Raw genomic sequence first — 27,937 nt, 5'->3', positions numbered from 1 at the left:
TCAGGAAACCGTAAGCCTTCATACAACTTCTTAATCCCTTCACAGCCTAAAGTATGCCAAGTCAGGTTTATTTTTATTAGTATTTAGTTGTTGCTAAGAGGAGAGGAGAGATTTGGACAACAGAGAAAGGTTAATGATCATATGGTAAGAATGTTTGTGTTTGTTGTTATGTTTAAAAAAACAGTATTCTGATCTGTACAGAAGAGTGACAAAATGTAAAAATTATCTTATCCCAGGACAGATCAAGCAAACGAGAAATCTGTGATCTTGGAATGCAGGATAACTCCAGAAGCTTAAACGAAATAACCACAATTATGGTAAATTCAAGAAATAGAAGTACTTAATGCAAGAAATAGAAGTACTTATGATATTCATTATCATTATATATTTATAGGATGAAAATATCACTTAGTAAATCATGAATTTCCAATTTATAATTACAGTTCAAGGAATAAATAAAATATGGAAGAAGGATACTATGGAGCCGTTAAATCAATGGGCTAGATGAGCACATTGCAACATAAGTAGATTTTTAGAAACATGGCATTGAATTTTTTAACAACAAGGTGTATAATGAGGTCTCTAGAATCATGCCAATTATGTAAATTAAAATGTAAATACAAAACACCAGTACAGGGTTTAACTCATGGTGCCTACCCATGTGGATTAGTTAGGGTTCTCAAGAGAAACAGAATCAACAGGAAATATTCATAAATATAAAATTTATAAAAGTGTCTCATGTAACCATGGGAACATAGAATCCAAAATCTGTAGGGCAAGCCGTGAAACTGACGATTCTGATGGAGGGTCTGGACGAACTCCACAAGAGAGGCTCGCCGGCTGAAGCAGGAAGAGAACCTGTCTCTGTAATTCTATACATACCAGCTCTGTAACTGTAGAAATGGATCTGAAATGCTCTGAGTCCCAATCTGCACATATGTAAAAAGGGGAATAATATTTTATATTCTGAATGTAGTGGGGATAATTTGGTTTTCCAAAAGTTTAAAACTTCTATATCCTAAAAAATGGTCATAAAGAAAAGTTAGAAATCATGCAGCAAGCTAGGAAATTTATTTGTAATATGTTAACAATATTAATAATGTGTATGTAATAATACAATAATATATAATGCGACCTTTCAAATCAGCAGAAAAAAGCATCCAGTAGAAAAATGAGGCTATGAAGAGGCAATTACTAGAATATAAGTGGCTAAAACATGTGAAAAGATGTTCAACATCATTTTAAAATTTAGTATTCAACTATAAAATTAATACTGATAAAAAAGATTTTGGCTATCCAGTGAGGGTATTAAAATACAGGCCCTCAGATTACTGGTGGGTAAGTAAACTTTACTGGAAAGTAACTTAACCATATTTGACAAAACAAAAACTTTGGTGCATCAATTCCATGTCTAGACAATTATCTGACAGAAATGGACAAAATAATCATACTGATTCAGCCATAACATGTAATACTATAAGAAAATATTTTCCTGGAGGTAAAGTCCACAAATGTGTGGGAACTCCCGAAGACTGAGGCCCCTGGATTTTATCATTCTTATGTTAGTTCACACTCAGCCTCAAGCAATTCAGCAAATTTACTGCTTAAGTGTTCCTATGAGTTTAGTTTACAACTCCAGGATCTTTTGTTTCAGGTAACCAAATCTCTCAAATTTTCTGGGTAGTGGTTTGTCCTGCAACTTCTGTTCCCTATGGGTCTAAAAATAGCTATCAATTCAGTCTGTATAGCGTCTTCTTATTGTAAGGTTGGAAGTGATGATCTCCAACCTCTTTTAGTATGAGAACTGAAACCACAAGTCTCATTTGTCATCATTTTTGCATTTCTGCAAAAATAACCCTATGACTTAAGAAACAGAAAAGAGTTAAAAGTAGTTGTCTCAGAGAACCCAAAGCAGGAGCCATCGTGGGGGGATAGGGATGGATTTATAATCAAGTGGCTTCTTGAGGGCCAGTGTTTACTACTCAATTTTTAAAATCATGTGAATATATTATTTGGGGGAAACTAAAGAATAGGTGATGTATTTTATGTAGAAATACTACATAGAAAAACACAAAAAAATTTCTAAGGTTAATTTCAAGAAGATTAAATGAGTGATCAAAAATAGATACAATTCCTAAAACAAAACAAAACGTAAAGACCCATGCAGTTTCTCCACTGAATTCATAATTAAGCTATATACAGGACTAATTAAAAGGACTCTATATTAAAAATAGGAAGACTGGATAGGTAATATTTTGATGCCTTAAGGCCTCATACAACAGTTTCACTCTATCATCAGATTATTGGGTGGCAGATTTAGAAATATCAGGCTCTGGATTTTAATGAGAGCCAGAAAGATATTTAGGCAACAGGCTGTAGTTAGGCTACACAATTCCAACCTGGAAAACAATGTAAAAAGACAGAAATGACTACTCTTCAAAGAATTACAGCCACCACCCTGCCAACCACAGCATGGTGATCTTCCAAGATATGGGTCCTTTTCAGAAAATCTAACTTCCCTACATAGTATCAGAGTTATTTAAGTAAAGCACAGATGGAATATTTCCTTGTTACACATGCTCTGAAGAGATTTAAGGAGGGGAGGAGAAGGCTTGTTAAATAAAAATATATATAAAAGCATTCGAAAATATTTGTAAATGATAACCTTTTTGCATCTGGGTGGAATTTCCACTAACTAGAATATGAAAGAAGATGGGCTGCAGGGTGAAGAAAGAAGAGAAATGGATAAGGTCAGGAGTAAAGCTGTGGCTCCCACCACTGTCTTCCAGGAGCTCATTTATTCATAGATGTTAGCCCTCTACAGTAAGGGAGCTATTTTCTGAGATACCCAGTCCTTGAGAGTGAAAATAAGAGCCAAATCAGAAAGGAAAAAAAATATCTAAAAACAAAGATAAGGAGGAAGGGCAGTAAAGAAAGCAAAGAAGAAGTGCATGCAGAGGCTATATTTTTAGATTCTCCTATTTAGAGACAAATTGTGCTTTGTACAAGGCTAAGAGCAATACCAGTGATCTGTAAGAGCCAGGCAGGAGTGTTCCTGATATTTGGAGTTGTTCTAGTGATTCCTTCTGGTAAGGAAGGAATCTTTCTGATAAGGAAGGATTCAAGATGACAAAAGAACTTATCATATTGAGTCATTCAGGAATTGGTTCCCGACATCATAATCTGGGTATATGGAAGATGGAATAGGAGATGCTGTCTCCTCAGTCCAGAATTAGAGCTCAATTAATAACCTAGAAGACAGTCTAAGGGCTAAAAAAACTCAATTTTCCCTTAAAAGGCTATTCTATCAGCAGCCAAGCACGTAGCTAGGGAAATCATATACATTGGTTGGATAGAGCTCATCTAAATAGAAAAAATTCCAGTATTATAGGACTTGTGGCTAAAATATTAAAGTTTGTCAGAAAGAGAAAATTACCCCCAAATGCAGGAAATGAGTATATCTATGAAAAACAAAATGCTAGGAAACAGAAGAAAATGTTTAGAAAGAATCTGCTTTACATTTTAAACGTTCAAGAAGATTTAGACCATGAAACAAGAATAGCAAGTCATACATGGAGATCAGATTGAAAGAAAAATGGAGCAGGTTTAAGTTAAAAGAGTGCAATAAAATTTAAGTTAAGAGAAAACTGAACTCTGCATTTGAAGCAATAAAGAAAAAAAATCAAATCTGTGAGGAAAATGAGAAATTTCCTAAGAATAAAGAAGAAAAGTAAAAATTGATCCCCCAAAGTAGGTGTTATATAGGGAAAAAATGTAACAAATGAGTTTTAGATTATTTTGAGAGAGAAGGAACTGAAACTGTTTGTTAAAAAAACAATTTAAAGTAATTTTTTTCTGAGCAGAAAGGACTTAAAAGGTTGTGAAACAAAATTAATGAAAAATACCCTGCCAACCCTTATGAGAAAAAACTGCCTACAAACTGAGGAAAGAGGAGAGGGAGTTAAGGGGGTGAAGAGTCTGGCTATTCTCAGATTTCTCTTTATAACACTAAGTACTAAAAAATAATATAGCAAAGTCAAAGTTTTCAGAAAAAAGTTGAGGTATTAAGACAACTTAAGGATATGAAGAAGTGGTAAAATACATTGTTTACATACATTTCTTGGGAAAGTTAAAATTATACCAGCCAGTAATGCAGTGAGTCAAAATTACGATTTAGATAGTGAGAAAAGTGAGTTCAAAAAAAAAGAATTAATAAAAATCAAATATGTAGAACTAAGTTTAAATAGTTTTTGTATACATATGCCATGATAAAAAGTGAGAAAAGTTATGAAAGAGTTCAGAATTGTGAAATATCAAGCTCCTATAATCCCAAATTAATACATTGGAAATCATATGTTAGGCATATCATACAAGGTATCTTTCAACAGGCCTAAATTTATTGCCTTATAATAAATTAAATTAAGTAACTAAGTTATTGTATTTTAAATGTTTGATCCAAATTGAATTTGACCATTCAAAACATATTTTGTGGAAAAAAACGTGAAGGGTAATAATAATCACCAACTAAATTAAAAACATGCAATATTACTTGCAAATTTCTGAATTCATGTGTACATAAATTAAAATGTAGTCCATTTCAGAAGGATAAAATTGAAACAGCACTGAAAACATTACTGTAGATATAATTATTCCATGTCCCACAGTGCTCTTTTCCTTTGTACAAGTTTGAGCTTCTCAAGTGTTCATCTTTTTTTCTCCAGGCTAATTAAGATTTCAGCTATGGGACCTCTTAACTCTTGGTGAAAGCAAGCTTAGCCTCATATAAAGAATGTTCCCTCTATCCCTGCAGCTGCAAAGAAAAGCAGATAGTATTACAAGTTAGAAAATATTTTGTAAGAATGTTTTTTTGTTTGTTTTGTTTTATTTTTTTCTTACGTCATAAACTAGGATGCTTGGACTGTAGAAATGGTTGCTATGTTTTGTGAAAAAACAGTTAACTGCTACTTAATGATATTACTGTCTTACTTTCCAAGTTCCTTTGGGTTGACTTAAACAATGTGAATTTATGGTCTCAGTTTCAGAGGCTTGTTTGCTCCTGGGGTTGGTAGCATTCTGACCAGCTGGCAGTTTGGGGGATGCTTGGCTTTCCCTTCACATGGCAATGTCTTCTCCCTTTTCTTCCAAGTTCCAGTTAACTTCTGGCTCCTACCTGTGGCTTTCTCTATGTCTGAATTTCTTCTACTTATAAAGGACTCCAGTAATCAGATTAAGGCCCAAACTCAATCTGTTGGGCCACACTTCAACCAGAATAACATCTTCAAGAGGTCCTACTTACAAGGAGTTCACACCCAAAGGACTGGGAATAAGATTAAGAACGTGTTTTTCTGGGCTACATAAATCCGTATAACATAGTTTAGCCTTAAAATATTTATATTGACATCTCTGAATTCCTAAATGTTATAAATAATGAGAAGATTTTTGTCAAATCAGAAAAGATTATTGGTACTCCTTTCTCCTCTGACATATATGAGATAATACAAATATACAACTCTGTTTCCCTGTTTTCTAGAGTTTCAAGGTCTCATCTCATTTATATTCATACATAGCACCATTCACCATTGATTAAATCAAAGGGGATCTGAGAGCAGAGGATGGTGTTTCCATTCTGATTTTAAATATGAATCAGCAAAATGGCCTGCCTAACTAACTCTTAGTAGTACTATTAAAATGAGGCTCTTTGTTGAAATATTCCAAAGTCCCTTAAAAGTAAGGAAATTATGATTTTGATTTTTTTGTTGCTCTTATTGATTGCTGTCTCTGGCTCTGACCAGCCATCAGGGTATGTGTCCATAAGGCGGTCCTTACTGAAGAAGGGTCCCGGGCAGTTGACTCAGGGGAAGGAATCTGCATTCTATCTACCCAGAATAAACATCTCTTGGTTTAAGCAAGATACTGGAATTTCTTTAAGAGTTGAGGGCCAGCAAAGTGAGCTCTACTGTTTTTCTTGCAGTCTGGGATCAGAGAACTGAGACCCAGAAGGTATCACCTGAGAAAGCTCTCATCCTCAGCAAGGAAGAACTGTTGCTCTGAGCTCTCCTCTCCAGGAGCCTAGCACTGCTGTGTGTGTGGATTTTTCTTTTCTGCATGTCTGCTGGGTAATTGCCAGGTTACCCAAGAATTTCATGATTTTTTCTGTTATTGAGGCTGAAATTACCTTTCTGATATACATTATAAATGAGAGATAGTAGAAAGGAATTGGTGCTGAAGCAATATGGTTGCAGAAGCTGTCTGTTCCCCCCAAAACCAGTATGAAAATATCACAGGGAATGAAAGAGCAGTGCTTCTAAGAGAAGGAGTACTTGGATTAAGAGGATGGGCTTCATGGGCCTTTTCTAAATCAAGGTGAATTCTTTGATAAATTAATTTGTTCTGTAATTTGAGATTTTAAAGATAGCTTTATTCCTTTTCCCTGGCTTTCTTATAATGAGAAATAAAAATGCAAATATGGCATTTTAGATCACATAAGGCTTTATATTTTCTTAATAAGTCAATTAACAAATTTCCAAAATTTTTTACACTTACCTTGTAAGTTATATAATTATTACTTATATTAATATTGACGAGCATATGAATAAAACCATGGGCTTAAAATGAAAGAATTATATAAACAACCAAAATATCTTTATAAATTAGAATCTTGTAAAATTTGGAATCATAGAATATTGCAAATATTAGGCTAACTGGCTCAAGTTTTGATAGCTCTCCTATATTATATTTGAAATTATTAAAAACAGTAATATACTTAATGTTAATTATAGTTTTCAAACTTTTAAATGATGTTGGAAACTTGGACTAGCAAAATATTCTAAAAAATCATTTAGTAATTTGTTTACCTAAAGACTTCTAAAGAAGTTAAACTTCAAAAAAGAAAATAAATGATATTGTAACCACATAAAACTCATTTGTTCTTCATACTGCTCAAATTAAGATCACAAAATCAACATATCCTAATATTTGTTCATGTTCATATTTTAAAATTTAGTTTTAAACCTTTAAATCATAATCCATTTAAATTTTGTTTGGTGTGACTATGAAACTGTTATACACATAAACGTTTATTAAAATTAATAAATAAAAGAAAAATTTTTGTAACAAAGAAGAGAGGATTGGTAGGTCAGTCTTAAACTCAAGTCTCTGCTGGCTGGGTATCCTTTCCAGGTAGCAGAACTTCTGTTATGTTTATTTGTTGTTTTTTTTTTCACTTGGGCAGGCACCTGGAATCAAACCCGGGTCTCTGGCATGGCAGGCGAGAACTCTGCCTGCTGAGCCACCGTGGCCTGCCTAGAACTTCTGTTATGAAATGTGAACTCTTCCTCTTCCAAAGTTTGCTCATGTTTATGATGACTTATACTTCTGAACACTTTGTGATTGTAAACAATTGTAATAAACCACAAGGGTTATACACTCCTGGAAAAGCTGAAATTTCTACTGATCCATATGCTATCTACCTGGTGAAAATATTTTCCTCTCATTATTAAAGGCAGCCAAGGCTTTGGATATCTCTTCCTCAAGCACCTTCTTCATATCTTCATCAACTAATCAGTTTCTTCTGGCAACTATGTTAGATGTTCCCATTCCAGAATATTAGTTTTTATAATTCAAAACATTTGAAGAAGTTTGTGTTTTGTACTTGGACCATCTTAGCATTCCCTGGGTAGCTGTTTGGTGGAATCAAAAATTGCTTCCTCAACTTACTTATAAATCCTCAATAGCAGAGCATATTCAAACTTAGAAGGAAATCTGGGCACAATTGGGCATGCCTCATAGTTCCCAAGTTTCTTTCTCTATTTGCTCAACATATTTTAAGAGCTGCCCTATTAAGGGCCCACAATGTGGAAAAAAGCTATTAAGACGAGGAAAGCAGATATGTCTTTCCTGGAGGAAAACCTGTAGTTAATTTAATAGTAAAACTTTCACAAGAAAATTAGTGATCATGTATGCCCTTTCAGGCTATCTAGGTACAAGAGTTAACACAAGACCCTTAGCAATGTAAAGTTTTCTAAATTACTTTATTTCTAAATTTTCAAAGTCCTTACAGTACTTGGAGATCTTACTTGGCAGGGGAGACTGGAAAAACACTAATTTATCAATACTGTCACTTCTCATATCATCTAGAATCAGTAGGGAGAGTAAAACATCAAAATGAAAATCTAAAAAGTTAGAGGTCTAAAGCAAACAGAAGACTAGAACTTTTCCCATATGAAAAGAAGTTAAATAGAAGGCCTACAAGACTGTTGGTCACTCTCCAGTGGCCACCCACATTGGGAGATCATCCAGTACTAAACAATGTGGTGTTAGAGTATTACAAAGCTCTAATGACTTATGCCAAAGCATTCCTTCACTGACACAAGAAGCACTACAGTTGAACCAAACAGATGGTTTCCTACTTAAAACCCTAGTTATTGGGTCCACATCAAGGTTTATCAGTGGAAGATATTATTCAACCTCAACTGAAAAGGATCATATCAAGATATCTAGCTCATCTGTCATTGACCAAGGCTTTTTGTCTTGGATCCATTGCTCCCACTATAAAGATTTCATTCCCTCCCTTTAACACTTTCTGCTGCTAATTTTGTTCTTTTATTAGATATAGAAACCAGTGAACTGGTATAAATGCTGGAACTGCTCTCAATTTTTTTTTCAGATTTAGAATGTGAATACACAGGGAACTGTACAATGAGGTGTCTTCAGTGGGGGCTGGGGGAGTGATGGGAGGTGTAAGAAATCCTAGCAGAAGGAAATCAGCATGATATCCTGATCCCTGCTATTCCATAATAAAATAAATTTAAACTATTCCTATGAACTGTGAGGCAAGCTGAAAGACTATTTGGTTAGGGAAAATCTCAATTATAGTTTAAAAACTCAAGACTTACCGAAGATTCTGTAATTTCCATTCTGGGTGCTTTAAGGCTTCACATAATGACCTTACTCCATTATCCCCCACCTTACTTCCTTTAAGGTCCATATGTATCAGATTCTAGTTGAAAGGCAAAGAACTAGAGAGATCCTGATGACTGCTAGGGAAGTTAACAAATCTCATTCTTCAGAAGAAAGAATATGCAGAAGGATTACAAAATTATTTCTCCACTTTCCCCGTGTTTTAGTTCCTAGGCTGCTCAAACCAAATACCATGAAAATGAGTCAGGTTAAACAAAGGGAATTTCTTTGCTTACAGTTTTGAGGCTGGGAAATGTTCAAATCAAGGCATCATCAAGATGATGCTTTCTTCCCGAAGAGGGCTGCTGGGAATCCTTGGCTCCTGTCATATATGGCAAGGCACATGGTGGCATATGCTGTTTTCTCCCTTCTCTTCCTGGTTTCACTGATTTCAGCTTCTGGATTCTGTGGCGTTCTTCTTCTCTGACTGAATTTCATTCTTTTATAAAGGACACTAGTAATAGGATTAAGACCCATTCCGATTGAAGTGGTTCACACCTTAACTGAAGTAACCTCATCAAATGTTTTACTTACAATAGATTCATACCCACAGGAATGGATTAAACTTAAGAACATGTTTTTCTAGAGAACATCCAGCTTCAAATCACCACACACTGATTAAAGCACCCCTGTCTTTTCAAATGTAACTCTCAGATATTATCTGAGTGTTTCTGGTATCTCTTATCTTAATCTGAGTTTCTCACAGTTTAGGTCAGGTCATAAATCCAAGTTTCAGGATATTGCTTATATCCTGACAAGTGATATTCCCAACTTTTTATGACCTTGAAAGGAAGAAGAAGGTGATGATACCAGGAAAAACAGAAGAGGAGCCTTTTAACTCTTAGTCCCAGGAACAATTACCAAAAATAACTGAAGCCATTCCAAATACTACAGTCACAATATTAATTCACACTATTTTAATCCTTTTGATGGTCCAAAGTGAGTTCACAGTTGATATCAGGTATTTGATATATACATCATTAACAAAATACATTATTGCAAAATATGCCTTCTGATTGTGTGGACTTTGTTAGATGTACCAATCAAAAACTTCCCTTTGTAATACCAATTCCTCCCCCTTTGTTCACTGCCCACCCTCTAAACACTCACACCCCCTAGCCAAGCATATACAAGAAAATAAACCTTTACCCATTTAGAGAAGGATCCATCATGACCTAGTAAAAGTGCCTCACGTACTCACTAAATATAAACTGAAAGGATAATCTCACTTGTTAGGGGAAAAAGACCTGGATAAATAAGGCCACACTAAGGTGTGTAATGCTGACAGCAGACTTCATAGTGTCATCTCCCAAGGAACCCTTCGATTTTAAAAGAGGAATAAATTTAACCCAAAAGAAGATTTGCTATTGTTAGGATATGAATGGGTGAGATTCATTAAAGGTACAATGTGGGGAAGGTGTTTGGGGACCAGCAGGAAGCACTTCCAGGAAATAATCACAATATATCTTGTTATTACCTACCACATCTATATGCAAGACCAGTCTAGTCCCATACTACCTGCTTGAAATCTAAGGTCAGAACTCACTGAGAACACTGAGATTCTTAGGAAAAGATATGATGGAAAGTCTGCCAAAAAGACAAAAAAAAAAAGAGAAAAGAATATTTGTCTTCAGTGTTAATGGAAATAAGTGTCCATCATTTGTTTAGCATTCAGTACATACTACTGAGCAATTATTTGGACACAATTCTGGGTACAGGATACTGAGGAAAGCAGGATCGGTTCCAGCTTCTATTAGAACTATAGACGAGAGGGAAACATGTAAACAAACAAATGTAAAAGAGTGATAGGTATCTAGACCCAAATTAAGAGAAATGTTCAAAAAGACTGACAGCAAATGATGGCAAGGATGAGGAGGACTCTAATTTATTGCTAGTGGCAGTATGAATGGTTCAGCTACCTTGGAGAACTGTTTGAAAACTATTTAAAAACTTGTACAAGAATGTTCACAACAGCCTTATTTATAATAGTCCAAAGCAGAAATAGCCTAGGGGTCTATTGACAAGAGAATGAATAAACAAATTGTATCATATTCATACAATGGGATGGTAATCAGCAATAAAAAGGAACAAACTACTGAAACATGAAATGGCATGGATAATTTTTTTAATCTTCTTGAACAAAAATAAAGAGAGAAAAAATGTATACTGTACAAATCAATCTAAACAATTTCCAAGAACAGAGAAAACTAATGTGTGGAAACAGAAGTTAGAAAATGATTTAGGACTGGATAGGGCGGGAAATTTTTTTTTGTATGCTGAATGGTGGGGGTCACATTTCATTCTTTTTGCATATGAGTATCCCATTATTGCAGCAACATTTGTTGAACTTTTTTGGGGGAGAGAGGAGGGAGTGTATGAGCCAGGAATTGAACCCAGGTCTCCCACATGGCAGGCAAGAATTCTACCACTGAACTACCCTTGCACCCCCTGGGTGGGAAATTTGATGAGAAAAAGATATTAAGAAACTTTCTGGGGTGATAGAAAATGTCCCATCTCATTTTGAGTACTAGTTGCATAAATGTATACAGCTGTCAAAACAAAACAAACCCAACACTGTGTATTTTATTGAATGTAAATTATTACTCCAAAATTTTAAGAATTGTAAATCTTGACAAACAAAATTTTAAGAAGAAAAATAAATAGTAATATTTGGGGCCAGAAGCAAACATGTCAGGTTCCAGAATATGTGTTTGAAATGTTTTGTTGACCTGCCTAGGATGCTTTAGCTCTGTGTCCTTCATCTGGAAAATTCCTAATGAAACCTCAAAAACTCATGTCAATAGCTCCTAGATTCTGTGGAATCTTTCCCAGAATAAGTTAGTTATGCTCCCATGTTCTCATGGGTTTCCACTGTTCATGTTCTTAGAGTATTTAATGTATTTAAAATATTTATTTACTACTATTAGTTTCCATAATTAGCAGGAGTGGGAGGTGGGTCAAAGAAAGAAACTGGGATAACTCCATTAAATTTTCTATACCAGATTTACAGTAGTTTTTGTAGTTTACAGTTTGTGTGCCTTAGTTCTTAATAAAATAGCTTCATCACTAATTCACTAAGGTTGCTATAACAGGTCCATTTCTCTCAAGTGCTCGTTTCTATCAAGCTCAGAACAGCAATCTTGCACTAAGTAATATGGTCACCATCTCTTTGCCTAAATAATTGGAAAATGAAAGTCCAACGAATCTATTCCAGTTCAAGCAACTCTCAGAAGAACGGTACTGGGGTGAAAAGTAAGTGTGCTTTGGAAATGTCAAGAACATCTAGTGCAGCTTTGGCACAGGCATAGTCCACTAGGTAGCCTTCCTCTTGGCATTCCAAGAGCTTTATTTTCCCAATAATTCCCCCCAGCCACCCCCTCAACACGTACACACTATAAAAAGAACAGACTTCACTTCAGAGGAAGAGAGGAGGGACAAGAGAGAAATCTCCAAATACCTAAAGAGCCAATATCTAGAAGAAAATTAATGTATGATCACGAAGAGTAAGATTAGGATTAGTGGATAGACATTAGGGGAGTATGATGTAGATTAAGAGCTACAGGCTGCAGCCCCAGTTCTGCAACTTACTCTATTATTTTTCAAAAGTCACACCAGTTCTATGAGCTCTAGTTTTCTTTATCTATAAAATGGAAATACAATCTCCCTATTATCAATTTTAGTGGATATACAAAAGCACTTTGTAAACTTTTAAATGCCATATAATTATTAAGCATATTATCAATTGACTCATTATAAACAGATAAAGGTCAATAAGGAATAAAACAGAGGATTGCCTAGTAGTTATAAGCACAACTTCTAGAACAGAATGGTCCTGAGTCCCAACACAGCTCTGCCATTCAATTAACTAGCTGATTCTGGCAACATTATTAACCAATGTGAGTTTCAGCTTCTTCCTCTTAAAAATTAAGATAATAGTATCTATTTAAGATTAAGATAATCTATAGTAAATGCTCAGCAAATGCCTTACATTGTCAGTATTGTTAACAATTGATAGTTGTTATTATATTAAAAGACATAAAAGTCCAATGTGTTGCCTGGAACATAATGGCTACTCTAAAAATATTGGTTCTCATGAATGGCACTACATACTGGTAGACTCTCCATCATTTGGGATCTTGAATAGCAGAAATGCCATCTCTGTTAGTAGATAACCCTGTAACATAGGTAAAGGGAAGATCTGGCAATCTAGAGGCCAAAATATCTAATACCCGTGGGTTCAAACACATAATCTTTAAATAGAATTATGAAGTCAATATTAAGAAAATTAACTGAAGAAGATTACTTACTACTCTACAAGGAAGTTAAAAGTCATAGCTTAGTTTGCAATTTCTACGTGTACCATCTCAACCAGAAGGAGATATATGTGACAAAACGAATGGTCCCTGCTAGCTCGCTAGCTCAGGGACTCTAGTACATAAATACAGACATGAATACACCTTTGTTCATTAGGCTATCAACTTTTGTGTGAGAATTTCCAAATACTGTTTGCTTGAGATCCCAAATTAACATGGCCCTAATTCTGAATGGCCAAAGAGCCAGTTTTGTTGACTTGTTTTGAATGATGTTCAGGGAACAGGTAAGATATTAAAAGTTGTTAACAAGAGGTAAACAAAGGTCTGCTTTGCTCCAAAAGCTCAAATTCTTTCCAAATCTGGCAGAAAAACCATATACTCACCTAGCCCTGCATCCTGATCTTCCTGTGCATCTCCAGCCTTGATGTCCTCTAGTCCTGAAGTCTGGGTTGACCCTGCAACATAGGAAGGAGAGGTACATCCAAATAGAATCATGGGGTTTACCAAGAACAAGGGGAGGAGCTTTGGTGATGGCCAGAATGAGTCCATATCCTCATCTCAGTGGTTCAATTCTATGACTAAGTAGGTCTAGGAAAACTAGACCAACAGTCTCATACTCTGCCAGCTTAGCGGGGGAAACGAGTGATGTGGTACAAACAGCCCTGATGTAGGAAGACTCTTGTTATGCCCCCATCCCATAACTCTAGGGTAAGTGATCTAGTGGAAGCCTCATTTTCCTTGTCAACACTGACTTCACAAGAATATGCTGAGACGCAGAGGAGATAACGGATCTGCATTGCACAGGTGTAAGTCTTGTACTTGAGTAAGGAATTTTAGATATGATCAGAGGCTAGAAAATTTCATATTAGGGAATGACTCAAAATACTGGTTTGCCTTATATCCCTTAATTATTTATAGATCATACCTCATATTTCAGTTAAGTTAATCATATTTCAGATTCTTCAATACTTAGTCTAACGTAACTTTGTCTCAAATGTAGGCTAAGACACATTAGATGGGACAATTCCTATCACTCAACTCCTTTACTTGCTCTGATTGAAACAAGATGGATGAATTGCCCCCCACCAATTAAGGAGACAGGCTGAATAACAGTACTCAAAACATCCAAGGCCAAAATTTCTGTGATGACTATGGATTTGTATCCCACAGTGGTTTAATCCTTAAGTCTCTCTTATGGCAACATTATTCCAATGGATTCCTCCTTCCTACCCCAAATCTGTCCCTGGCATCACTCATAGCTCATGTCTGGTTTAGTTCTGTCACACAGATTCCTCAGTTCATCATGCCAAAGACTTTGAGAGCCACACCCCAGGCCTGCTCTGCTAGATAACACTTATTCATCAAATTAGCCATATCCTCCCTCCTGGCCTCAATTACAGTCCTGGGTATCCGGCAGTGCCCAGGTTCCATGCTCTCATTCTTTAGGAGTAACTTGAATTCCTCTTTGTCCAACTCGTCCACATATAGCAGCAGCCCAAAATCAGAAAAGAAGGAAGAAAACAAATCTGCAATTTTGTCCCAAGGATAAGAACTTAAGCATCACTGGTAAAAATCCTAAGAACATGGAATACATGAGATAAATGAGACATGTGGAAGGATAAGATTAGCAAATGACATCCTATAAAATATTGAATTGTTCAACAAATACTTGGTGAAGCCAACTATTTTAAGCTCAGCACTGACCTCTATATTTCCTATAATAAAACATTTCTCTAATATAGACAACTCTACTGTATATTTCTTTCACCGTTCCAGGACTTAAACCCTGTTATGATGTCCCTGTTATGATGAGGAAAAATAACTTCAGAGGCAAAGCCAAGGAGGCTTCTTCTGAAGTCAAGAAGCCTTGTGTGAGGAGAGTGGACCCACTCAAGCACAAGGAGAGGGTGAGTTTGCCCTGAAGGCTGAGGGTGGGTCTTCCACCTCGATGCGGTGGAAAAGTTGTGCTTGGAGAGGGTGAAGCACATTCCTTGGGGTTTGGGGAGAGCTGGTTGCCACCACATGGAAGGGATGAACATAGCACTGGAGATAGCAGAGAGCCTGGGTGCAGCCCCAATGCTTGGAGAGTGTGGAGCTGAGAAAAAGGTGGTCTCCCCAATGCCCCTCACGGTTGCGTTTGGAGAGAGGCAGACTTCTGTGTAGGGCTTTGGAAACGGTGGGACTACTGCTTTCTAAAGCCCTGAAGATGAATGACTCTCAGACTTTGAAATCTAATGGACTTTGCCCTGCAGGTTTTCGAAATGGCTTGGATTGGGTGACCCCTATGTTCCTTCCAATTTCTCCCTATGGAAATGAGTATATGTATCCTATGACTGTTCCTCCTTTGTATGTTGGCAGCAAATAACTTGCTCTGAGTTTCACAGGTCTGGAGCCAAAGGATAATTTTGCCTTAGAACAGACCATGCCTCTAACTAACTTTGATAGGAATTTGTACTGTTTCTAACTTTGTATTTTATTTGTATTGCTACTGAAATTGTTTAAGTTTTCTTATATTGTGATGGAATTAATATATTTGTATATGGGAAAAACATGTCTTTTTTAAGGTCCAGAGGGTGGAATGTGCCAGTTTGAAAGGATGTATGTACCCTAGAAAAGCCATGTTTTAATCCAATCCCATTTTGTAAAGGCAGCTGTTTCTTCTAATCCCTATTCAGTACTGTATGCTTGAAACTTTAATTAGATTATCTCCCTGGAGATGTGACTCAATCAAGAGTGGTTGTTAAACTGGATTAGGTGGAGATGTGTCTCCTCACATTCCAGGTGGGTCTTGATTAGTTTACTGGAATCCTATAAAAGAGGAAACATCATGGAGAAAGGGAGAGATTCGGAGAGAGCAGAATGACATAGCCACAAGAAGCAGAAAGTTCACCAGCCAGTGACGCTTAGAGATGAAGAAGGAAAATGCCTCCAGGGGAGCTTCATGACAGGAAGCCAAGAGAGAAAGCTAGCAGATGTGCCTTTCCATATGAGAGAGAAACCCTGACTGGTTCACCATGTGCCTTTCCACTTGGGAGAGAAACCCTGAACTTCATTATTCTTGAACAAAGGTATCCTTCCCTGGATACCTTAAATTGAACATTTCTATAGACTTGTTTTGATTGGGACATTTTCTCAGCCTTGGAACTGTAAACTAGCAACTTATAAATTCCCTTTTTAAAAGCCATTGAATTTCTGTTACGTTGCATTCCAGCAGCTAGCAAACTAGAACATATGAGAACTACCTACCTACCTAATAAATAAATAAATAAATAAATAAATAAATAAATTCTGCTCTCTGAACCTCAGTTTACTCTTTGGTAAAGTAAGGATACTAGAGTCAACCTTAGGTACCTGTAGTGTGGAATAGAGTTCATATATCACCAGCCACAGAACAGGTTCCTACTAAATAATTGTAACTTCTCTCATCCTGTTCCTGCTCTACCAACTCTGCCAGCATATTACTTTTGAAGCACATGAATAGGAATGTGTCACCCTCTATTTTTTGTCATGTTGTTTCTGATCACAAATCTTTATGTAGTCATTGAGGGTCTGTGTTCCAAGTTCTTTTCACACCCACTCCCCAACACTATAATTATTCTGGTTGAGTTCAAGTTTAAAGTCTACCCAAAACAGCAGTGTCTCATATTCCTGACCAAAACTCCCAAGACCTTATTTCACTCCAGAATTTCACTCTGATGCTCTTATTTCAAACTTTATCAACAACAACTACTAAAATTCTTAAACTGCAAATTCAACCAATTCTCTAATAATACCATCCCATCCATTCAGTAGACTGCCTTCACTCCCATTGCTACAGTGTTTCAAACCCCATCAAATCCTGCATTTTTTCCCCTTATTTATCAGCCATCTTAAGAGACTCAATTTCTTATCCATGTCAGTCAATTACTTAAACTACCCTCTTCTCCTCATCTCTTCAGTGGTTTGTCTCACAAGACAGACACCAAATGATTCAGTTGGGACTCAATTTAAATCTTTCTCTAAAGCCTCTGTCCTTTCCACTCTTTCACCCTCCCTTGTGCTTGTTAATGGGATTGGAAAGGAAAGATGGGGATATGGAAAATAAACATGTACAAAAGGGAGAGATTGCCTCTCAAAGAGAAAGTAAATTACCTAAAAAAATTTCATGGTAAATAGGACTATACTCTATGGGAATTGGTGAGCTATCAGATGTTTCAGGTTGTTTTTCAACTACACTAAAGAAATAGTCTAGTTTACAGATAAGGGTGTGACAGAACCAGGTTCTGTAGTAATTTTTTAAAACAGGCAAGATGGAATAGATTTGAGGAAACTTAAAAAAACACTGAAATTTGTTCAGGACATATGGAATATAAGTAAGGAAAAATGAGGTGCAGCATACAATTCCCTCAACATCCTATCCAGAAATTTACAGATAGATGTCACTATTTGCAGGCTTTTGATCTGGATTACATTCAGCAACTGTTTCCACAGGAATTTAATTCATTAGTGATTTCTCCTTCCTTCTCTATCTTCAATTTTTCTCTTCTAAAACCTTCCCATTAGCATTTTAACATGCCCAAATCCACTTCAACCTTTCAAATATCTTCCCTTTGCTCTACATCCCCTCCATCTTCACAGTCAACCTTCAGAATTTTCTATACCATCCCTCCTATCATTCTTATTCAATTCACTGCGGTCTAGTTCTTGCCACTACAATTATGAAATAACTCACACTAATCACCACCTTCTTGCAAAAGAAAATAGGTAGCTTTGGATGCAATTTTCATATCCATAAAGAAGGAATAACTACCTCTTAAGGATGTAAGAATTAAAGGAGCATGGATGCAGTTGCCATATGTATAATAATGTTATTTTAACCAGGCCCTCCTTTTTGACATTCTCTCTTCCTTCGGCTCTTATAATCCCATATCCTTTCAATCTCTCTTAAGAATTCCTTGTAATATGCCACAGGTGTGTGTATTTACCCCCTCTCTCCCCTATCCACCCTCCTTTTCTCGGCTTTCCTCTACACACGTATTTACTCCCAAGCTTTGGTTTATTTCTTCTGTGTCTTCCCTCTCCCTCCCCCTTAGCCAATATCCTACCAAAATCATCTTATCTGGATCAACATCATAGATCCTAGCTGTTCATCTTCTTTCTATTCTTACCTACCTACACTTTTTAAAAATACAAATATATCATTCTCATAAAAAAAGCAATTCAATTAAATCAAATTCTTTAATGTGGCATAAAATGCCCTTCATGACTGTGAGGATTTCTCCAGTCTGTTGTCACAACTTTCAACCACAGGTACTTTTTTTTTCTTCCCTCCTCTTACTCCTTTCAGAAATAATGAGCTCATTTTATGGATGGAGAAATTGGGACTCAGAAAGGGTAAACATCTTGCCACAGAGCTGGTAAGTGATAATAATTAGTCCTTGTGCCATGATCTTTGTGAATCTGAACCCTATTGGGTTGTTACCATATGTATATACAATCATGGCACAGGTTACACTATACTTTGGGCTCCTTTCCAAAAATTTATGCTGTTCTTAAATAAATTTGTTTTTGGTTTCTGGTTTTGTTTGGTTTATATTTTTGAATAGAGAAACGCATAATTGTTTGGTGCTGCTTTTATATGAAGCCCTTTATTCACTATAAAAAAAAAATTTAACTAACATGGGGACCTGTGTTCTAAGAGGATTTTTTATTTCAATTTTCAAGTTTGTTGACAGGAATTTTTGCCACATAAAATAAAGCATATTTGTTCAAAATAAATTATTCTCTAAAAAAACGTAATCTCCTGAGCTATAGTAGTGCTAGGAGAATAAAAGGAAGGAAGGAATGTTTTCTATAGGAAGAGATGAGAAGGACTTGAGGAAGAAACACGTAACCCAGGGAAAAGGATATGCCCTGCTTTTCTTATATATTCCAGCCTGATTGCCTTTCTTGGTTGATCTAATGCAATTTCCTAGAGCCAGGTTTCTCAACCTCAGCACTATTAACATTTTAAGCCAGATAATTCTTTGTTGTGGGGGCTACTGTATGTGTATTGTGTAATGTTTAGCATCATTTGTTACTTCTACCCATTGGATGTATATCCCTCTCCTATCTCCTCGGTTGTGACAAGCAAAAGAACATCCCCAGACTTTGCCTAAATGTCCCATGGGGTGGGAAAGGGGGATGAAGGTAGAGCAAAACTGCCCCTGGTTGAAAACCACTGTCCTATTATGCCTTATCTTCTATTGCTGAGTGTACAACTCATCAGTGTTTCTCTATGATACTACCATAATAAATAGATCAAAGAAACAGAGATAAAGTCTAGACAAAAGACATTCACGTGAAATTTTAATATATGCTAGGAGACCAAATTAGGAAGGGAAGCATTCATTGACATTTTTAAGAATAACTGTAAGCAATTTAAACAAAAATTAATTAGTAGTTTGACACAATAAATCTAGATATAATAAATCAGTAAATAGTTAATACTTCAAACCAGGGAAAAACAACCCAACCAAAAAAAGCAGACTATTCATCATACTTTAGAGAAGGAAGGAAGAAGGGCATATAATATTGCACACAATAGGAAAAACAACCAAGAATAAGAGCAACTATTAGAATAAATATTTAACTATATTGAAATTAAAGCCTCTTGTCCATGAAAACTCAAACATAAAAGGTAAAACAAAAACAGCAAAAATGTTTACCGGAAATTTGGCAAATAAGGAACTGATGTATAAATTAGTAAAACCACTCTGAAAACTGGTAGTATTCATTACTAAAGTTGGAGATATGCACCCAGCACCCAGATTTTGATTTCCAATATAGTTCTCCAATAAAAGAAACTAGGGCTCCTTGGGGGAGCCATATACAAGATGAGCCTGGAACATTCTGTAGTGCCAGGAAGTACTAAAGGAAAAAAAGGATGGGGGTATGGCAAAAGAACTCAGGAGCCTACCCAAAAGAACTCCCACCAGCCAAAGCTGGAGCAATTTGAGCAACATTTAAACAGCACAGTTTTGGATTATAACCCAAAGCATAAAATATCCATGATTCTGTATTGGTATAGATAAATGACTGAAAACAAAAAAATAAGGGAGAACAGACACTTTCCAGGGCAATTCTAAACAATTTATGTAGATCCTCCTGCCAACAGGTGCTGGATTCTAATCCTCCCGTACCCATCCAAGTGCGGGCTGCATCAATGGCTTGCTTCTAATGGGAAGCAGGGGTAATGACTTTACAATGGAGAAAATCTGTAAACACAGCCTCAGCCAGCAGATCAAGGTTTACATCATCAGTGATGTGATGTGATGAGAATGGCCCTTCACCTCTATGATCTTCCTCTCCAAAGCCTAAATCCCAGTCCAGCCATGAGGAAACATCAGAGATACCCAAATTGTGGGACATTCTACAAAATACCTTACGTATGCCTCAAAATTGTCAACATCATAAAAAACAAGATCAGGAAACATGATGGCAAAATGTAATATGGTATGCTGAAGGGGATCCAGGAACAGAAAAAAAGGAGAGTGAGGAAAAATAGTGAAATCTGGATAAAGCATGGAACTTGATTACTAATCTCAAGTCATTAGTTGTTTTAGTTGTGACAAATGTACTGTAATAATGTAAGATGTTAACAATAGGGGAAATTGAGGTGAGAGGTAGACAGGAACTCTGTCTCTGTAAGTACAAAACTATTCTAAAATTAAAAGTTTACTTAAAAAAATTGAAGACATGAATACCCTCTGGCCAAGCAGTTACAGTCCTCAGAATATACCCAGCAGAAATGTGTATGCAGGTACGCCAGGAGACATACACAAGAATAGCTACAGCAGCGTTCCCAAACACTGGGAAAGGCCTAAAGTGTCCATCAATAATACAATCAATAAATAAATTGTGGCAAATTCATACAATGAAATATTATACAGCAATGAAAATATGATCTACAGCTACATGCTGTAAGAATGAATCTTACAAAATATTCAGTGAAAGAAACCAAACCCAGAAGAACATGCACTGTTTACTTTCATTTATAAAAAGATCAACATAGAAAAACTGAAACTATACTGAGTGGGGCACGTAAATATCATAAAAGTCAGTTTAGTGTTACCTTTGCAGGCAGGAGGGAGGGAGATATCAACAAGAAGGTATACCTGGAGTCTCTATTCCTTAACTTTGTGATGATTTTCATTGGGGATCACTTTACAATCATTCATTAAGCTACAAATTTATGTTTAATGCACTCTTTTGAGTTATATTTTACACTAAAATATGGTTTTAAGAAGGTTCATCTCACCAGAGATAAGGCAAATAGATCAGAAATGCAATGAAGCAAAATTTTGTGAATAGCCTATTCATAGAAAGAAAAAGGAAACGCTTAACAAGTATTTCACAAAGTCCAAACTTAGCAGATATAAAAAAATAATACAAACCAGGAGATATTTCTTCTCAATTATTAAAAGGGCAAATGTAAGCTTTAAAAATATTATATGATGATGAGAATGGAGTGAAGTACATATTGTCGGTATAAATGTTAATTGGCACACTCTTTCGGAAAGCTGCAACCATAGAGAACTTTAAAAACATGCTTGATTTTTCAATCAGGAACTTATTCTCTAGGAAATTGTCCAACTGAAAGAATCTCAAATATAGAAAAGAAAGTTTTGTGCATAAAGGTTTTCAGTTAGAAAAGTAATTAATTGTCAACAGCTTAATTCAATTATGATTAATACAATAAATGCACATTCTCTTGAATTTTTCAGCCTTTAAGATGGTCTATTCATGCAGAATGTACAGCAGCAAGTGCAGGGTCAATAACCAGATGGCAGGGACATAAGAATCACACCTAAGAAATTAAAATCTATGCAGAAGATGAGTTAAAAAATAAAGACAAAAATAAATAAATAATGGGGGAGGATAAGGGATATGGGATGTTTGGGGTGTTCTTTTTTCTTTTTTTGGAGAAATGAAAATGTTCTGAAATTGATGGTGGTGATGAATGTATAACTATATGATGATACTGTAAGCCACTGATTATATACTTTGGATAAGTATATCATATATGAATTTAGCTCAATAAAGTTGCATTTAAAAAAACCTATGCAGAAAAAAAAAAACAGACAACAAAAATAGGTCAAAATATTAACCATGGTAGTGTTTTGAGTTTAGGACAACTTATGATCCTAAATCAAAATACATTCAATTAATTAATCATAACAATTTAATAAATCATAACACATTACTGTAAATGGAAAAATACAAAAGGGAATAGGAAGGCAGTAACAATTTGTCAAATGCCAATTTGAAAGCATGTCAACTGTACTTGAATTTGGCATATAGGAAGTCACTGGTAACCTCCAAGAAGGAGCAAGTAACCTCCAAGAAGGAGCAAGGATAGGTCACTGTTGGGGAAGAAAGCCTCCCTGCTAGGGGTAAGAGGGTGGCCAACACAGTGTGCAAACATGATCTATTATTTCTAGAACTCTGCTAGAAGAGGTGGGGAGAGAGAAACTTGTAGCATGAAGCACAGGGTCTGGAAAATTTTTCGGTGGCTTATTTCATTTTCAGATTGGGAGTGGGGATCGGAGGGCATACAGAGTGGACCAATCACAGCTGGGCACAGGTGGAGGAAACAGCCTCTGACTGAAGGACTAACACCTGTTCCAGGGCAGAGCGCAGGGAAGCATTCCTGAATTGTTAGGACATCTATACCCTCGGGCCAGTGGTCAAAGGGGGTGTACTCATACCACTTTAACTCAGGAAAGTTAAGAAGCAGGGACTGCACAAAAGTTAGTAAAAGTTCTAACTAACTTTTACCGGTTCTAGCCCCCAGGTGGCCGGGGAAACGCACAACCAAAGGCGCCTCTGGCACTGCACCATGGCCCGCGTCCACCGCAGGGGAGCTGGCTGCACACTCCACCCCGGGGATGCTCCTCTCGGGCCTGCACCCCCTTTCTTGTCTTCAACACTGAATATGGGCACTGGAACGGCTCTAACGGAACCCAAATTCCTATTTTATAGAGGGTTACGCAGGCGAAAAGGGGATCATTCCATATTTTGGGTCACAGTAGCAAAGAAATCCTAGCGCTGAAAGCCATGAATCAAAAAGAGAAAAGAAAGGCTCAAAAAGTCCTTGTTACTCGATAAGAAAGGGGGAACTCACTCTTTAGCTCTTTGCCCTTACTCTCCTCCTGAGGGAGCTGGAGCAAACGCGCGCGGAGAAAGGGCTGCGTGGACCCGCGCGGCAGCGTGGCATCTTCACCACCTGCGGCGACTCTTTTCTCATTGGCTCGCCCAGCAAGGTGGCGCTGCTCGGGTTCTTCCCCGCTTCACCTACGCCTCCGACTCGTGCTAACTAACTTGTGCTTCTACTAGAAGACACTTTCAATATAGATTAAGTGTGCAGTACTCCTGGGGACGCTCAGGATCCTTCCTTTCAGGATAACCAATAATGTATGGGTAAGAGGGCCCCTGGGAGGCGGGCCTAGCTTCCCAGTCTTGTTGATTCCCAATAAGCAGTTTCCCTTTATTCAAACGTCTTAATCCAAATAACTATTGAGCACCTACCTGTTTGCCAAGCAGTTTTCTGAGTCTTAGAGTTACAGCAGTGAACAAGGCATCTAAACTCCTCCCCTCGCTGCAACCCTACGGAATTTACATTCTGTTGAAGGAATACAGATATTCTGTAGTATATCCTTGATGATGATGATCATTGCTATGGAAAACAAAAACAGAAAACAAATGCTATAAGGAACGTAGGGCTGGGGGTGGAAGGTCCTAATTCTGTTTTGGTGGAAAGGGAAATACTGTCTTAAAGTGATATTTGCAGAAAGTTCTGGTGTGAGCCATGCAGATAGCTGGGAGATTCTTGGAAAAGGAAATAGCAAGTGCAGAGGCTCTCACATAAGAGCCCACTTGACATATTTGAGGAACAGCCAGGAGCCAAGGTGGCTGGAACAGAGAAACGGAAGGGAAGAGCAGTAGGAGAATAGTAGGAGGTCAGAGAGGTAGTGATAATTCTAGAGGTTATGTTGAAAATAAACGAGGAGGTGGAGCAAGCGCAATATTTCAGGGGAGAAATGATGACTTGGAAATAGTGCACTTGAAGAGATAAGAAATAGTGAAATTCTGGATGTATTTAGAAGATAGAGCTGAGGAATACGCTGATTAGTTAGATGTGAGAAGTAAGACAAAAGGAGATGAAGATTGTTAGGTCAGGGAAACGGGGAAGGGCACTGCAACTGGAGCTGTGGAGGCTGTGTTGCACCTCCCAACATGGCTTCTGGAACCACCCCTTCCGGATACCTGACTTCCAGAACTGATGAACTGCCCCTTCTGACCACCTGACTTCTGGAGAACTGCCCCTTCCTACCACCTGACTTCGGGAGAACCGCCCCTTCCAGACGTCACCTGACCCCCCCTTGCTTAAAAACCATCCATGCCATCACCCAGGCGCTGACTCACCGCCCTGCATCTTGGGTTCCGTGAGCCCAGAAATAAACCCGCCCGCTTTAAATTTCCCGGTCTACCGTCCTTCTTTCTCACCCTTTCACCTCCTAAATCTTTCAAAGATGACCTAAGGTTTTTGGTCTCAGTAGTTGGGAGGTTGGCATTCTACTTTCTGAGATACGAAAGTCTTTTGAAGGTGCAAGTTTAAGGAGAAAATCAGGGTTGGGTGTTGGGGTGGAGAGCAGGAGTTTCGTTTTGAGCATATTTTCGAGATGTGTATTAGACAACCCAAGGGAGATGTCAAGCAAACAGTTGGAAAAACTATTAGCTGGAGTAATGAAATGGCAATCTGGTGAACCTCTGCTCTGAAGTTACCTGAATAATGGCAAATCAGAAATCAGCTGAAGTTCTGCCTAGTTGTTTTTGCTCACTCATGTGGCAGAAGGAGTTAACTAAGTTAGGACTTGCTCTCTTCTCTGTAGGCTCGGGTCAGCGATCTTTTATTATTTTCCTTCAAAGGTGCTGCAGTGCTCCAGTGTCCAGCAGTGACTGGACTCATGTTTTCTTACTTGCTCAACTTTTAAAAAACTAATGAACTGTCCATCTTCTTTCCTTAATGAAATTCTGGTTCTTCTCAAAAGACTGATTGTTCTGAGTGTCTTTATAGGCTAGATTTCCTTGATCCATTTACCAAAACACATGAGTTAGGAGTAGAGTTGTTATTGTTGTGAAAAGTAACTGAGTTATTCTGAGCATCATACAAATTTTAAATTGAAAATTAAAGGAATTTACCAGAAGGTTCCTGGTGTTTTCACATAATTGAAGAACTAGAAACACAAGCTATGGGAAGGATGAGAATCACAGACATTCCATGGCTTCTGCAGCAGGAGTTCCTTCGCTTTGTTTGCATTTCTCTGCACCATAAACTCTAGTCACAGAGGTGTTACTTGATATATTATTACTTTTCCATACTTGAGCACCTTCCTCCACCAATTAAATAACTGGCTTATTTTTTTATTTGTTTAGTTTTTCTATACCTTATCATTAATTCATCCCCAAACTGTTATGATCTGGCTGAATCTATCCAGGAGGAATCATGAGTTTAGTATCTTTAGCTGTTGTTGAGATGGTTAGATTCTGAGAAGAATTTTCCAACCTCCTATCTACGAAATATAAACTAGGTTTCATTCCGCAGATGTTTCGCTTGATTACTCTCTTTTCAGTATGATGTCCACTTCCTCAACTGTGCCTGATAGGGAGTAGTAGTAAAAGTAGTAAAAGATACTACTATCCCTATTTTCCAGATGAGAAAACTGATGGTTAGAAGATAGTTTACCCCCAAACAAAAAATAAATGATAGTGTTTGAACCCAAGTCAATATACCTATTTCCAAAGCTCATATAATTAATGATTATAATACACCATTCCCTTTCCACCCTTAGAATGTTTTCCTCGTCTCTCAGTAGTCCTCCTTATAATATTCTATATTCTGCAAACATCTATGTCAAATAAACCATGATGGTCACCATGTCTCTGTGTTGATTTACGGATAATGCAGTTTCATCCAAGTCCCCCTATTGGGCTTATCCTAATAAATCCAGCAGCTTCAGGAATTGGAATTGTCTAATCTCTCAGATAAAAGGATTTTGGATTAATTGGATAGCTTTTTATGTCAGGATTACCCATGCCAAAGACCTTTTCCAATTCAAATAGGAGCACAATTTGAGAGATTCTAGAGTTGTCCATCACCTTATTTAAGGTAGCTTCAAACCTTATTGGCAAAGTAGGAGTCGGTATTCATCGGCATTAAGCAACCCTTACATTCTTAGGCAACTGATATTAAGAGCTCAGATATCTAGATTCAGCAACCTCAATCACAGTCAGAATTCAAAGGCCCAGATTAAAAAGATTCATATTAAAACGAACTCAAAAGGATACCAAGAGGGAGGGGCTGAGAGAAAACAAGGTAAATTCTTGGTTTGGAACCAACCAACTATATTAACAGGTACATAATAGCCGTTGAGGTAATGTGTTGAATATTATGTTTTACCCCTTCAGATGCACAGATTATTTTATTTGACCCTGGCCACCTTTTTCAGAGAAGCAAAATAAATATATGGGATCCTCTTGTAAATAAACAGAGTTTAACTGAATCTAAAATAAATTCACTGACTTGGTAGACCATGAAAAGAACCATATTTATTCCCTTACAGTAAAGGGTAGAAGGAATAGTTAGAGAGCTGTGAATGTTATAGTATTTTGGCTCTAGAACCATCTCAGGTTGGCCACGGTGGCTCAGCAGGCAGAGTTCTCGCCTGCCATGCCAGATTCCTGGTGCCTACCCATGCAAAAATAAATAAATAAATAAAAAATAAAACCATCTTGAACGTGTCCATAAAATCATGAAATAAAACACTTATTTCCTGAAAAATAAACTGAGGATACAAAGAAAAATTTTTAAAGTCGAGGGTCCTAAAACTGTACCTTAGTAAAAATGAATTAGAAATGTTTTCATTTTTATTTAGTTTACATATACGTGGGCGTGCTTAAATGATATCATACATTTTTTTGTTTCTTTTTCCCTTTGACTTAGCTCTCCTGCTAAAAGTAACCCCAAAGAGGAAGGACACTATTCCCTTTTATTTCATTATTATTAAAGAAAATTCTGTTCTGCCTTTCCTCTATTACTGTCAATGAATTTTAATTTTTGAGCCCTTAACTTTGTTAAAATGCTAAATAATAAAATAGAAAATATAAACTATAATATCCGAACAAGCCTGTCTGCAGACGCCAAGCGGGTTCCAGGCAATAATAAAATGGAATTTGAAAAGCCCTCTCTGCGGCTGCGTGACCCCAACCTCGAGCTTAGGGGCGATGCTAGGGCCAGAGCCACCCGGTGCCCCCCACGCCGAGGGCGCGGGACGGCGGGCGCTGCAATCCCTAAACTGCCTTTGGGCTACCTGACAGCAACTGTTTCTTCAGGTTCCGACTGGGGGTTTACGCACTCGAGAGTTGAGCGAGTCCCAGAATTCTCCCAGGCCGGCCACTACATTTCCCTGAAACTCAGCCACGTCTCTTCCCGAACGCCCTAAAAGCGCGGGCTACTCTTGAGGTTGTCTGGGCCCCCTTCTCGGCGCTTCTCTAAGGGCACTCAAGCGGGAACGCCGGCAGCTAAGGGCGGGCCAACTCTGGCCAATCAGGAGCCACGTTCTCCTGTGCGCTCCTCTCCTGCCCCG

At 37.3% G+C, this 27,937-nt stretch overlaps 1 long non-coding RNA gene across 2 annotated transcripts; it reads right to left on the bottom strand.

The window, feature by feature from the left end:
- Nucleotides 1-548: 548 nt before the first annotated feature.
- On the bottom strand, nt 549-27,887 carry LOC143644625 (uncharacterized). 2 transcript variants are annotated; one of them, XR_013156790.1, is made up of 4 exons: nt 27,707-27,887; nt 23,820-23,967; nt 13,655-13,726; nt 549-929 (listed from the first exon to the last, which is right to left on the bottom strand). It is a non-coding gene; the product is annotated as an uncharacterized LOC143644625 (long non-coding RNA). The 2 variants fall into 2 exon arrangements; XR_013156791.1 differs by lacking the exon at nt 549-929 and adding an exon at nt 12,658-13,132.
- Nucleotides 27,888-27,937: the final 50 nt, after the last annotated feature.

Source organism: Tamandua tetradactyla, chromosome 8 (assembly GCF_023851605.1).
Source record: "Tamandua tetradactyla isolate mTamTet1 chromosome 8, mTamTet1.pri, whole genome shotgun sequence".
Classification (NCBI taxonomy): domain Eukaryota; kingdom Metazoa; phylum Chordata; class Mammalia; order Pilosa; family Myrmecophagidae; genus Tamandua; species Tamandua tetradactyla.
The sequence above is the reverse complement of the archived record's forward strand: the minus strand, read 5'-3'. Positions and strand labels throughout refer to the sequence as shown.